Source organism: Hakea prostrata, chromosome 7 (assembly GCF_041222555.1).
Source record: "Hakea prostrata isolate BN-2017 chromosome 7, UWA_Hpros_2, whole genome shotgun sequence".
Lineage (NCBI taxonomy): Eukaryota > Viridiplantae > Streptophyta > Magnoliopsida > Proteales > Proteaceae > Hakea > Hakea prostrata.
In genome coordinates, this window is record NC_142606.1 from 3,301,127 (window position 1) to 3,313,670 (window position 12,544).

The window sequence follows — 12,544 nt, forward strand, 5'->3', positions numbered from 1 at the left end:
CGAGCAAGGATCGATGGGAAGATTAGTTGCTGAAATTCGAAGCCTATATGCTTCTCGAGGCCATGTTAGATTTGGTCATGTGAGGCGTCAAAATAACAAGAATGCTGATTGGTTGTTTAAGAGGCGGCTAATTGGAAGAGATGATCTGGTATTTTTCAATGATCCCCGCAAGAAATGACAGACATCCTTAGAGAGGATTTTCTCAAGAGTTGTGCTTTAATTTGATTTGGTTTTTTTTTTTTTTTAGTCTTTTGACCCCGTTTTGTAAAAAAAAAAAAAAAAAAAAAAGAAAGAAAGAAAGAAAGAAAGAAGGTGTGAAGTATGAAGGGCACCTTTGTAAAGTTTGGATTCTGGAGGAGGTGCGTTGTGTTTCCGTTGAAAACATAGGAGACTCATGCAAAAAAAATTCTTACAAATATTATTTAAGATTTTAAACAAATTATCATGAAGGTAAAATTGTAAAAATTAATTTGAAATTAATGGAAGCTTGATAGTGTTAAATATGAAAAAGAACTTTCTAAAGTTTCAATTTTGAGGCGGGTGAAATGAATTTATGAGTAAACAATTCTAAACGGTTTAATTGATAAATTGGATAAGTGAGGGGAATTAATATTAAGTCCTAAATCAGGAATCGCAGTAAAAATTTCTCTCGTTCATTATTATTATTTTTATCCTGAGTTATTTGCAACATAATGTTTTCTGATTCGAGTTGATAATCTTTTGAAGAATAGAAAACAGGTGGTGTGGCAATGGTATGTGGAGTAAAGCAGGTGGCATCACAAATAGCCAGGCTTCCATGTCAGTATGTGCATGCCATGAATAAAAACAAAACATTTACCTAAAGAAGAATGTATAGAAACACAAGTAGAGCTCAACCAACCCAAATATCTCTCTAACAGATGTAAAGTTATTCCCACGAAAGAACATTACAGCACACTGCGTACTTTGAAATACGATTGTTCCATGCATACGCAGTTGTCCATATATAAATCTGTCCACCACGAGCTGACCAATTCATGCATGTAATCACAGCCATGCATGACGTGTTCATCGATTTCCCTCCACTTGCTTGCCATGCAAACCCTAACAATCTCCTATATATATTTCTTCTCTAGCTCTCCATACTCATCAAAGTAAAGAAATCAAGTACTAAGGGTTGGCTAGCAGAGAGGAAGAATGGGTCGGCTTGCAATCATAGGTGTAGTTCTGGTGGCCTTAATGGTCATGGCAGAAGCTACAGTTTTCGTTGAGACTGATGAAGAGCTTGATAACCAATACAGCAGCGGAAGGCAGTGCCGTCAGGAGTTGAGCCACCAGCGCTTGCACAGGTTTCTTGCTTTCTTCTTCAGAGTTTACCTTAAAATCGAGGGTTTTGGTTTTGGGAATGGAATCTAACTCCCTCATTGTTTTCTTTGTTGTTAATTATTGTACATGATGAAGTTGCCAGCGATACCTGCAGAGAGGAGGACGGGGATTAGGAGAACTCATTCTCAGGCGTGGCGGTTACGAAGAAGCGTCCCTGGAGAACTGCTGCAGAGAGTTGAGGCAAGTAAACGAAAGGTGCAGGTGTCAGGCCATAAGGCAGGCGGCGGACCGGGCTCAGAGGCAAGGAGACTGGGACGATGATGATGACGACGACAGGCGTGGAAGGGACCAAGACTACGACAGGCGTGGAAGGGACCATGGCTACGACAGGCGAGGAAGGGACCAAGACTACGATAGGCAAGGAAGAGACCAAGACTATGGTCGGGGTGGATACAGAGATGACAACCAAGAAGACTACGACAGGCAAGGAAGGTCACAAGAAGACTATGGCAGGCAAGGTTCGAGGGGAGATGAGCAGAGACGGAGGGAGATACGTCAAAGGGCTCAGAATCTACCCCAGATGTGCCGTTTGAACAGACCTCAGCAATGCCAGATAAGGGGGTCCTACGACTAAGCTTTTCCTTTTCCAACTTTTGTTAGAACTAGTCCATGAATAAAACTCTAATGGAGAGGGGCTGATTCCTATTAGTAGTAACTAGGTGTTGTATGTTCCCTTCCTTCAATAAAACTATATGAATTTTGCGAGCTATAGTACTTCTACTCTCTGTAGCAACCACGATTCTTCTTTGGCAAGAGAAGGAAAATTATTAGAATTCTTTCATGCGTGGAGCTGATTCAAGAGGAAGGTCAGAAAGCAATCCCTGCTAGGGCTAGAGGGTGCGTGCTCTCTTGGTCCATATGATTTCTGTAGCAGGTAGTGATTAGCTTTCAGATCCAACTGTTCCTCCCCATGAAATCTCATTAACTATGATTCTCAATTCTTCCTCCATGTTATTCAATCAGAAGATCAAATCATGATAAAGAAATTCTGCCTTCACCAATTGGTGAGGAAATACCGAAATACCTGGTTGTACTCTAATACATAGATTTCAAAAGGGCTTCGATGCAAAGGGCTGTGTTGGGCCTGCCTCATCGGACTTTAAATTTGTGAGAACTTGGGGATTTTGATCCTTGGTTACTTTACCTTCAGGTTTAATTTGTTCCTTATAACACAGCTAGTCTCATGTATTCAAAAATCGTATCCGACCCAAATGGAAATGCTATTAACATTAACCCCATATATTAAGCTTGGAAAGGATGGTAATTGTATTTCAAGAAATCAAGTCAGGCATTTTGTCATCACTAGTGTCTTAGAAATTTAAATTGAAAGATTTTCTTGTGCAAGAATTCGAGACTAAGGCAAGTGAATCATGCAACTAACATTGATCTTTAGAATGATATCAAGAATTCAACGCGGTGTGATATAGATCAAAATGGGTCATGGAGTTGTGATTTATCGCATTTATTCCAAGCAATTTTCCTCAATTACGATGGATCCTATCGGATTCCTAGATCCTTTATACCTTCTATTTTAATATCTCTTTTCTTCCCTGTGTTATTAACCCGAAAAAGTTTCTCTGAACTCATGAAGGAGAGAACTTCTCTCTAGACATATGGTCAATTAACAAAAAAATATTATCAATAGGGAATATTTACAAAAAATAAAATACAATTCTAGACTCCAAATTTAAGGTAAACCTGATCCAATTATTAAGTAAAACACAACATTTTACTGAAAATAAAAATTAATTTTACATTTGATTGATTTCTATTCCCCCAACAGCTTATATTATATATATAAGTTTTTTAAATTAATAATCTTTTATATTACAAGAGTGGAGCCCTATCATACATACCATCAAGAAGAGTCAAACTTACGATCTCTTCACAAAGAGGTGTTAGTCATAATAGAATACTCTGAAATTTCTAGATAAAAGAATGAACAAGGAAGAGTATGTTCTTTTTCATTTGCTGGTTTATATGGGTAGCTAGGAACGATCTCATCTTCAAGGGTTTGATATGGAGCCCTGATCGAATCATGGAGAGATTGTGGAAAGCTTATCAGGATTTTTGGAGTTCTCTAGTGCCGACGAATGATGCCCCTGTAAGCGTGCCTAGGGTCCGAGTTCCACCAAGGGCAGGCTTCTTGAAGATGATCGAACTCTGACTTCTCGATGGCGGAAGGCAAAAAATATGCAGGGATGGGCTTCGTACTCAAAGATCCGGAGGGCATCTGCCTCACTGCTGCGTCAATTCCTGTAGATTGCTCGAGTATTTTCACAGGTGAGGCGTTGGCCTTGAGGGAGGCGATTCTGTGGAGTAAGAAAGAAGGGTTTAAGGATGTTGTCTTTGAATGTGATTCGTAGAGTCTCACTCGTTGCTTTGAGGACCCATTTCTTCTGGTCCAATTAGATGTCTTTCGAGTGGTGGAGGATATTCTTCAACGTCTTGCTTTTGAACCGTCTTGGTCGGTTCACTTTGTCTCTTGAAGGGCTAATTCTGTAGTCGACAATCTAGCTAGGAAGGCCTTATCCTTGGCAAGTAGGACGGTATGGTTTAATTCTATTCCTTGGCTTTTTGAAGCTTATACTTATGATGTCTTGACAGCACATTTTGCTTTCTGACGTTTTTTTTTCACCACACAATAAAGGGTGAAGCCTATGCATAAAGACGGACCCAAGATTTAATATTGAAAAAAAAAAAAAAAAACATAAACCAAAATTTCAGCTATTATTTGAATTGACCGCAAAAAACCCACGAAAAGTTTGCATTTTCGGTTTGCATCCTTGAATCGTTTGTGAAGCTGATAAACAGCCTCTCCAATCCTTTTTTGATCGATTTTTTTATCCTGCGCTATTTTTAAGAAATTTTCTTCTTCTTTTTCTTATAATCAGTTATACAAACTCCCTTCATTTATTATTTTAAAAGGGTAAACCTTTTGTTTTTTTTTTTTTCTATATCAAGTCGTTCATCAAAATATAATGCACGAGGTTATTTTTTATTTTTTGATTTAACCCTCGAAACAGAAACATAGACAGGAGGTGTGGCATTGGTAAGTAGCAATCAGTAGAGTGAATTAAGCAGGTGGCGTCAGAAATAGCCAAAGCTTGTTTGTCACTATTTGCATGCCAGGAATAGCATAAAAGTAGAGCTAAAACAGCCCAAATGTCTCTCCAACAGATGAATCTGTCCACCACGACTTGACCAATTCATGCATGTAATCACAACCATGCATGAGGTGCTCATCGCTTTCCCTCCACTTGCTTGCCATGCAAACCCTAACAATCTCCTATAAATATTTCTTCTCTAGCTCTCCCTGCTCATCAAAGTGAAGAAATCCAGTTTCAACTACTGAACATTAAGAATTGACTAGCAGGAAAGAAGAATGGGTCGGGTTGCGATCATAGGTGTTGTTCTGGTGGCCTTAATGGTCATGGCAGAAGCCACGATTTTCGTTGACACTGAGGAAGAGCTAGATAATCGATACAGCAGCCAGGGGCAGTGCCGTCAGGAGTTGAGTCGCCAGCGCCTGCACAGGTTTCCTTCATCTTCTTCTTCAGAATTTACCTTAAAATCTTGGGTTTGAATTTGGAATTGGAATTTGACTCCCTCGTTGTTTTGTTTCTGTTGTTAATTTTGTGCGTGAAGTTGCCAGCGACACCTGCAGAGAGGTGGACGTGGACGAGGAATTGGAGATCTGATTCTTAGGCGTGGATCCGAAGAAGAGCAGTCCCTGGAGCACTGCTGCAGAGAGCTGAGGCAAGTGAATGAAAGGTGCAGGTGTCAGGCCATCGAGAGAGCACTGGAACGGGCTCAGGAAGAGAGAGGAGGAAGATCCCAGGATGACGACAGACAAAGAGACAGGGACTTCGATGAACAGGACAGGCAAGGTAGATTCGACGAGGATAGGCGTGGAAGCTCACAAGACTATGATAGGCGTGGAAGCTACTCTGGTGGTGGTCAGAGCCAGCAGAGGGAGCAGATGGTTCGAAGGGCTCAGAATCTGCCCCAGATGTGCCGCTTGAACAGGCCCCAGTACTGCCAGATTAGGGAGCGCTACTGAGCTTTCCCAAGTTTTGGTTGAAGTACCTTAAGAACTAGTAGTTCTTAGAAGACGAATAATGGAGAGGGGGTAAGGCGAAGTTGTAAAAAAGCACAATATTGTGCTAGCTTTCACTGCTTTGTACGCATTATTAAAAGCTAATGCACTTGCCCACTTTTATCGATCGAAGTTGCACCTTCTAGATTACGATTACGATATCTTCTTACACATTTGATTTGGCGACAGAGAGAGAGAGAGAGGATTAATCATTGAGTCCTTTCTCAGCCCGGTGCATCAAGACCAATTCTTTTTTCCTTTATGACTCTGGCTGAAACCGACCTACCTATTAAACTACTTAAGTTTAGGAAAGACGTACGAGATAGATCTACGAATGAGGATATATATTAACTTAACTAAATGCCCATAAATCACAAATTACAAATTGAATGTGATGCAGTGGTTAGCTCTCAGGCTGGCCAGGTACCGACTTGCATTGCGGTGGATCATCTACAGAGTTACTTCCATCCACGTCAATTTTTCGTTTCCATTTAGTTGTATTTAGAAAATGCGTTGGGTCTTATCTTAATTTCTTCTTTCAATTGGAACCAAAGTGGGCAGTCGAATTCCATTCCATCCATATCTTAGGCAAACTGTACTTCTGTTGCCTTTTCCATTTGTTAGAATTCCTAAAGCTTTCCCCTCATAGCCAGCCGCCCATATTCTAAACCACCAGGAAGTGATGCTCATTTGGTTGAGTTGTGCCCAGTATTTAATCCCATATTCCTTGCAAATTATCAAATCCCATATCATGGGATTCATCTCTTTACCATTTGGTCCATGCTTTCATCAAAAATTTCTCCACCAAGTTATCCCAACCCAGGAGGCTAGCTACCCATCTCCATATTTCACGCAACAAGTTATGAAGAAATGATTTTTCATCCTCTTTTCCCGTTAGACAAAGACCATACCTCGATATTTGTTTAATTTTGGAATAGCTAATTAAATATTATTTGTTTTTAGACAAAGACCATACCTTTCTCCAAGTGGAAGTCTACTGCATGCTGTTTCGGATCCAAAAAAGATTTAATCTTAAGCTTTGTGCCTTTGTGATGCTCTTTAAGATGCAATTCAAAGTGGATATAGATGCATCCAGATATGTTATGATAATCAATCGATTATCCATTTCTTAAATGGCATCAATTTGTTTTTAGATTGGGATGTTAGTCTTATTTTAGGAGATATTTTAAGGCTATGTTAGGATATTGATGTTTGTAATTTTTTTTTTACTTCAAGAGTGTCTAATGCTTTAGCAGACACCTTGGCTAGGAGGGCCCGGTCAGTGCCGAGTTTGATTGTTTGGCCCGTTTCCTCTCCCTGGCTGGTGGATTTCTTACCTCTAGGTTGTTCCTCTCAGTATTTTTTTTATGAATGCAGTTTTTTTTTTTTTTTTTTTTGGTTGCCAACCCTGGTTTCCAAGGCTTTGCCCTGACTAATCCGGTGTTCAACTCGGGTCGCACACCTGGCTGTAGTGGGTAAATCTCCCAGCAAGGATTTTTTTTACATTCACAAAGTGTAAACTATTATAATAATAAAAGAATAATAGGTGCAAACTATTATCAATTATTTTTAAACACCGAAGCAGGTATTGACAATAAGTTTATGCAGAGAATCAAGGGAAATTATCTTTCTTTTGGGCAAATCAGTTTTCTTTTCTATATTTTGTTTCTAAATCTTCTGTACATATGTGAATCTCTGTTCTTTTACATCTTTCTCATCTTTGCCGTGCTTGATTATAAGCGCCGGTTTTAAATGAGCCTAGACTGAAAAACCATAAAAGCAAAAAACTATGTATAATCCATGCTTGGAGACTTAAGTACTCCACAGCTGCCATGATCGTATAAGAAACAGGTGTTTGTTGGGTTTAGCAGTGATTGTAGGGTTTAGCAGTGATTGTAGATTTTAGGATTTTGGACCATGAATTAGTCATATAAAACTTGTCAAAATGGGGAACAATCATTTTTAACATTTATCTGAATTTTGTTTCATGGCAGCACACTTAAGCTTAGATGGCGTAATAGAAGTGTTAGTAATAAAAATTGGACTAGAAGTGTTAGTAATAGAAGATTGAATTTTTTATATGAGTTCCCTTCATTTCCTTTGGAAATTAGGGGCACCTCTCTTAAAATTGAAACCTCACAAAACAACCCCTCTATGTTTAACACCGTTAGGTTTCTGTTAGTTTTAAATTTGATTTTACAATTTTACCCTCATTTGATAAATTTATTTTAAAATTCTAGAAAGTTTTTACATGAGTCTCCTTTATTTCTATTGAAAATACTCCACACTTTTCCCAAAATCAAAATCTTACAAAGCCCCCTTCATACTTCACACGGTCAATTTTCTTTTAACGTAAATATGAATTTACTTTTTAACCATATTTAATAAATTTATATAAAATCTCAAGTAATATTTTTAACATTCATTTTAAAATCCTAAATAATAATTTTAATGTCACCGTATTAACCTAGCCTAGATTAAATGAGTGAAATTTCCTCCAATTAAAATAAACTCAATACGGTCATATTAATAACTTAATTTAACTTTTATTAGTTAACTACGTATCTTCACTAAAGGTGTGAAGTATGAAGGGCACCTTTGTAAAGTTTGGATTTTGGAGAGGGTGCGTTGTGTTTCCATTGAGAACATAGGAGATTCATGCAAAAAAAAAAATCTTACATATATTATTTAAGATTTCAAACAAATTATCATGAAGGTAAAATTGTAAAAATTAACTTCATATTAATGGCAGCTTGATAGTGTTAAATATGAAAAAGAACTTTCTAAGGTTTCAATTTTGAGGCGGGTGAAATGAATTTCTAAGTAAACAATTCTTAAAGGTTTAATTGATAAATTGGAAAAGTGAGAGGATCAATTAATATTAAGTCCTAAATCAGGAATCGCAGTAAAAATTTCTCTCTTTCATTATTATTATTTTTATCCTGAGTTATATGCAACATAATGTTTTCTGATTCGGGTTGATAATCTTTTGAAGAATAGAAAACAGGTGGTGTGGCATTGGTATGTGGAGTAAAGCAGGTGGCATCACAAATAGCCAGGCTTCCATGTCTGTATGTGCATGCCATGAATAAAAACAAAACTTTTACCTAAAGAAGAAAGTATAGAAACACAAGTAGAGCTCAACCAACCCAAATATCTCTCTAACAGATGTAAAGTTATTCCCACGAAAGAACATTACAGCACACTGCGTACTTTGAAATACGATTGTTCCATGCATACGCAGTTGTCCATATATAAATCTGTCCACCACGAGCTGACCAATTCATGCATGTAATCACAGCCATGCATGATGTGTTCATCGATTTCCCTCCACTTGCTTGCCATGCAAACCCTAACAATCTCCTATATATATTTCTTCTCTAGCTCTCCATACTCATCAAAGTAAAGAAATCAAGCACTAAGGGTTGGCTAGCAGAGAGGAAGAATGGGTCGGCTTGCAATCATAGGTGTAGTTCTGGTGGCCTTCATGGTCATGGCAGAAGCCACAGTTTTTGTTGAGACTGACGAAGAGCTTGATAACCATCACAGCAGCGGGAGGCAGTGCCGTCAGGAGTTGAGCCGCCAGCGCTTGCACAGGTTTCTTGCTTTCTTCTTCAGAGTTTACCTTAAGATTGAGGGTTTTGGTTTTGGGAATGGAATCTAACTCCCTCATTGTTTTGTCTTTGTTGTTAATTATTGTACATCATGAAGTTGCCAGCGATACCTGCAGAGAGGAGGACGAGGATTAGGAGAACTCATTCTCAGGCGTGGTGGTTACGAAGAAGCGTCCCTGGAGAACTGCTGCAGAGAGTTGAGGCAAGTAAACGAAAGGTGCAGGTGTCAGGCCATAAGGCAGGCGGCGGACCGGGCTCAGAGGCAAGGCCAACAGAACCAGGACTACGGCAGGCAAGGAGACTGGGACGATGATGACTACGACAGACGTGGAAGGGACCAAGACTACGAGAGGCGTGGAAGGGACCAAGACTACGATAGGCGAGGAAGGGACCAAGACTATGGTAGGGGTGGATACAGAGAAGACAACCAAGAAGACTACGACAGGCAAGGAAGGTCACAAGAAGACTATGGCAGGCAAGGTTCGAGGGGAGATGAGCAGAGACAGAGGGAGATACGTCAAAGGGCTCAGAATCTACCCCAGATGTGCCGTTTGAACAGACCTCAGCAATGCCAGATAAGGGGGTCCTACAACTGAGCTTTTCCTTTTCCAACTTTTGTTAGAACTAGTCCATGAATAAAACTCTAATGGAGAGGGACTGATTCCTATTAGTAATAACTAGGTGTTGTATGTTCCCTTCCTTCAATAAAACTATATGAATTTTGCGAGCTATAGTACTTCTACTCTCTGTAGCAACCACGATTATTCTTGCCCAATAGAAGGAAAATTATTAGAATTCTTTCATGCGTGGAGCTGATTCAAGAGGAAGGTCAGAAAGCAATCCCTGCTAGGGCTAGAGGGTGCGTGCTCTCTTGGTCCATATGATTTCTGTAGCAGGTAGTGATTGGCTTTCAGATCCAATTGTTCCTTCCCATGGAATCTCATTAACTATATGATTCTCAATTCTTCCTTCACGGTATTCAATCAGAAGATAATCAAATCATGATAAAGAAATTCTGCCTTCACCAATTGGTGTGGAAATACCGAAAGACCTGAACCCTTCTTTTGTACTCTAATACATAGATTTCAAAAGGGCTTCGATGCAAAGGGCTGTGTTGGGCCTGGCTCATCGGACTTTAAATTGGAGAGAACTTGGGGATTTTGATCCTTGGTTACTTGACCTTGAGGTTTAATTTGTACCTAATAGCTCAGCTAGTCTCATGTATTCAAAAATCTTATCCGACCCAAATGGAAATGCTATTAACATTAACCCCATATATTAAGCTTGGACAGGATGGTAATTGTATTTCAAGAAATCAAGTCAGGCATTTTGTCATCACTAGTGTCTTTTCTTGCACAAGAAAAGAAGAATTAGAGACTAAGGCAAGTGAATCATACAATTAACATTGATCTTTAGAATGATATCAAGAATTCAACGTGGTGTGATATAGATCAAAATGGGTCATAGAGTTGTGATTGATCCCATTTATTCCAAGCAATTTTCCTCAATTACGATGGATCCTATCGGATTCCTAGATCCTTCATACTTCTTCCCTGGGTTCCCTGTGTTATTGACCCGGAAAATTTTTTCTGAACTCATGAAGGAGAGAGAACCTCTTTCATATCATATGTCTAATGTGGTCAATAAAAAAACTTAAAAAAGTTATTCTAAAAAATATTATCAATAGGGAATTCTACCAAAAATAAAATACAATCTTAGACTCCCAATTAAAGGTAAACCTGATCCAATTATTATGTAATACACAACATTGGTGAAAATATATACTATATTCAGTTGGGAAAATAAACATTAAAGGTAAACCTGATCCAATTATTAAGTAATACATAACATTGGTGAAATATATACTATATTCAGTTGGGAAATAAACATTAAGTTTACATTTGATTGATTTTTATTCCGTTTGAAATTAATAATTTTTTATATTGCGGGGTGGAGCCTATCATATGTAAAGAAGAGTCAAACTTACGATATCTTCACAAAGAGGTGTTAATCATAATTCAGATCATCTCCCGCTGAAGGGAAGCAAAATTTTTTTTTCTATCGTGCTTTCCACATTTTACTTTTTTGACGCTTTTTTCACCACACAATAAAGAGTTTTATTGTAAAGCCCTGCATAGGGATGCACCTAAGATTTAATATTAAAAAAAACGTAAACCAAAATTTCAGCTATTATTTGAATTGACTTAAAAGAACCCACGAAAAGTTTGAATTTTTCATCCTTGAATCATTTGTGAAGCTGATGAACAGCCTATCCGATTCTTTTTAGGTCGATTTTTGTATCCTGCGCTATTTGTAAGAAATATTTTTTTCTTCTTTTAATCAGTTGATTTTTAAAAAAAAGGGTAAACCCTTTGTTTTATTTATTTTTTTTTCTATATCAAATCGTTCATCAAAATATAATGCACGAGGTTATTTTTTATTTTTTGATTTAACACTCGAAACAGAAACATAGAGACATAGACAGGAGGTGTGGCATTGGTAAGTAGTAATCAGTAGAGTGAAGCAGGTGGCGTCAGAAATAGCCAAAGCTTGTATGTCACTATTTGCATGCCAGGAATAGCATAAAAGTAGAGCTAAAACAGCCCAAATGTCTCTCCAACAGATGAATCTGTCCACCACGACTTGACCAATTCATGCATGTAATCACAACCATGCATGAGGTGCTCATCGGCTTTCCCTCCACTTGCTTGCCATGCAAACCCTAACAATCTCCTATAAATATTTCTTCTCTAGCTCTCCCTGCTCATCAAAGTGAAGAAATCCAGTTTCAACTACTGAACATTAAGAATTGACTAGCAGGAAAGAAGAATGAGTCGGGTTGCGATCATAGGTGTTGTTTTGGTGGCCTTAATGGTCATGGCAGAAGCCACGATTTTCGTTGACACTGATGAAGAGCTAGAAAACCGATACAGCAGTGGGGGGCAATGCCGTCAGGAGTTGAGAGGCCAGCGCTTGCATAGGTTTCTTTCTTCTTCAGAATCTAAATTAAAATCATGGCGGGTTTGAGTTTGTAATTAGAATCTGATCAGTCCCTCATTGTTTTGTTTGTGTTGTTAATTTTGTACATGAAGTTGCCAGCGACACATACAGAGAGGTGGACGAGGACGAGGAATTGGAGATCTGATTCTTAGGCGTGGATCCGAAGAAGAGCAGTCCCTGGAGCACTGTTGCAGAGAGTTGAGGCAAGTGAATGAAAGGTGCAGGTGTCAGGCCATCGAGAGAGCACTGGAACGGGCTCAGGAAGAGAGAGGAGGAAGATCCCAGGATGACGACAGACAAAGAGACAGGGACTTCGATGAACAGGACAGGCAAGGTAGATTCGACGAGGATAGGCGTGGAAGCTCACAAGACTATGATTGGCGTGGAAGCTACTCTGGTGATCAAGGTGGTGATCAGAGCCAGCAGAGGGACCATATGGTTCGACGGGCTCAGAATCTGCCCCAGA